The following is a 2,616-nucleotide window of genomic DNA, read 5'->3' as shown; positions in this document are numbered from 1 at the left end:
GCCTGCAGTAATTGCAGGCAGCTGTGTTAATAACAGACTGTCTTACCAGTCTGAGCCACAGAGCGAACTGTCATGCTTCCAAGCCCCAAGAAACGTTGGTAGAACCGTTCCTCATTTCATCGTTTGAGCAACCGCTGGTCCGAAGAAATCAAAGATAAGGCACGCGGAGATTTGAAATTTTATGCCTGTCTTTGTGCGTCTCCCTGAGTGGTTCTGCCTTTGGGACGAAGTTCAGCTTCTATGAATTTTAGGCAAAAGGTGGAACCAGAATTAGGATTTGACCTTGAGTGAAACTGGATTAGGGATATTCTGGAGCCAGGACTGGAAGAAAAAAAAAAGTCTTAAAAGAAGGAGTTTTTGGAAGGTCATTTTGGACAGAAAGGCTATTTCATCGAATCCTAGGGCTGGAAGGGACCTTGGAAATCCTCTAGTCCAGCCCCTGTCCGTGAGCCACCAATTCATGGTAAGAAAGAAAGAATGAAAAAGAGAGAGAAAGAGAAAGGAAAGAAAGAAAGAGAAAGGAAAGAAAGAGAGAGAGAAAGAAAGATAGAGAGAGAAGAAAGAGAGAGAGAGGAAAGAAAAAGAAAAGAGAGAGAAAGGAGAGAGAGAGAGAGAAAGAAAGAAAGAAGGAAGGAAGGAAGGAAAGAAAGAGAGAGAAAGAAAAGAAAGAAAGAGAGAGAGAGAAATAAAGAGAACAAAGGAAGGGAAGAAAGAGAGAGAGAAGAAAGAAAGAAAGAAAAAGAAAGAAGGAAGGAAGGAAGGAAGGAAGGAAGGAAGGAAAGAAAGAAAGAAAGACCCAGTGGGCTAGAGAGAGAAGGTAAAGTTTCCCCTTGCACATATGTGCCAGAGGCGGGTTTCAGAAGGTTCTGACCAGTTCTGGAGAACAGGTAGCGGAAATTTGGAGTAGTTCGGAGAACCGGTAGTAAAAATTCTGACTGGCCCCGTCCCCATCTATTCTCTGCCTCCCAAGTCCCAGCTGATGGGGAGGGAATGGGGATTTTGCAGTGACCTTCCCTGCCACGCCCACCAAGCTATGCCACACCCACCAAGCCACACTCATAGAAAAAAAATTTGAAACCCACCACTGATATGTGCTAGTCGTTCCTGACTCTAGGGGGCGGTGCTCATCTCCGTTTCAAAGCCGAAGAGCCAGCGCTGTCCGAAGACGTCTCCGTGGTCATGTGGCCGGCATGACTCGACGCCAAAGGCGCAGGGAACGCTGTCCCCTTCCCACCAAAGGTGGTCCCTATTTTTTCTACTTGCATTTTTTTATGTGCTTTCAAACTGCTAGGTTGGCAGAAGCTGGGACAAGGAACGGGAGCTCACCCTGTTACGTGGCGCTAGGGATTCGAACTACCGAACTGCCGACTTTTCCATCGATGAGCTCAGTGTCTTAGCCGCTGAGCCACTGCTTCTCTTAGGTACAGTATACTTAAAAAAAAAAGACTCAAGATGGCACATATCCCTTTCATCTGGACTATTTTGAAATGTGTCATAAGGACAGCCTCGCTTCTGACCATAGAAGATCACGTGTTAGTGCCACTTTATAATGCCTTGGTAAGGCCACACTTGAAATATTGCATCCAGTTTTGGTTGCCACGATGTAAAAAAGATGTTGAGACTCTAGAAAGAGTGCAGAGAAGAGCAACAAAGATGATTAGGGGACTGGAGGCTAAAACATATGAAGAACGGTTGCAGGAACTGGGTATGTCTAGTTTAATAAAAAGAAGGACTAGGGGAGACATGATAGCAGTGTTCCAATATCTCAGGGGTTGCCACAAAGAAGAGGGAGTCAAACTATTCTCCAAAACCCCTGAGGGCAGGAGAAGAAGCAATGGGTGGAAACTGATCAAGGAAAGAAGCAACTTACAACTAAGGAGAAATTTCCTGACAGTTAGAACAATTAATAAGTGGAACGACTTGCCTGCAGAAGTTGTGAATGCTCCAACACTGGAAATTTTTAAGAAAATGTTGGATAACCATCTGACTGAGATGGTGTAGGGTTTCCTGCCTGGGCAGGGGGTTGGACTAGAAGGCCTCCAAGATCCCTTCCAAGTCTGTTCTTATATTATAAGATCGCTTTACTGTAAATCATGCCGAGCTGTTTAGCTAAAGCCGTGCGCTCTGCATGACGGAAACAGAAGATGTCCCAATGTTGAAGACAGAGAAATGCATTTCTCCCCCCCCTCCCTGATCTTCATTTATTCACGTATGGGTGTGAATATGCCTTTGTGGGTTGATTTGGAACATTTGAGTACTGCCCGTATCCAAAAACAAGGCACCAAGTGAAAATAGTTGTCACATAATTGAAAGGTGATGGAAGGAAACCCCCAACCCAGGACCCTTAAATTAGAGGAATCTGTAACCCTCTGTCTCTCTCTTTGTTTCTCTCTCTGTCTGTCTCTATCATCAATCTACCTGCCTATCTACTGTATGGTGTATAGAAATGGTATAGGTTTATTTATTTATTTATTTATTTTATTTGCATTTATATCCCGCCCTTCTCCAAAGACTCAGGGCGGCTTACACTATGTCAAGCAATAGTCTTCATCCATTTTGTATACTATATACAAAGTCAACTTATTGCCCCCCAACAATCTGGGTCCTCATTTTACC

Source organism: Ahaetulla prasina, chromosome 16, assembly GCF_028640845.1.
Source record: "Ahaetulla prasina isolate Xishuangbanna chromosome 16, ASM2864084v1, whole genome shotgun sequence".
In the NCBI taxonomy this organism is placed as follows: Eukaryota; Metazoa; Chordata; class Lepidosauria; order Squamata; family Colubridae; genus Ahaetulla; species Ahaetulla prasina.
Note: the sequence above shows the minus strand (reverse complement) of the source record.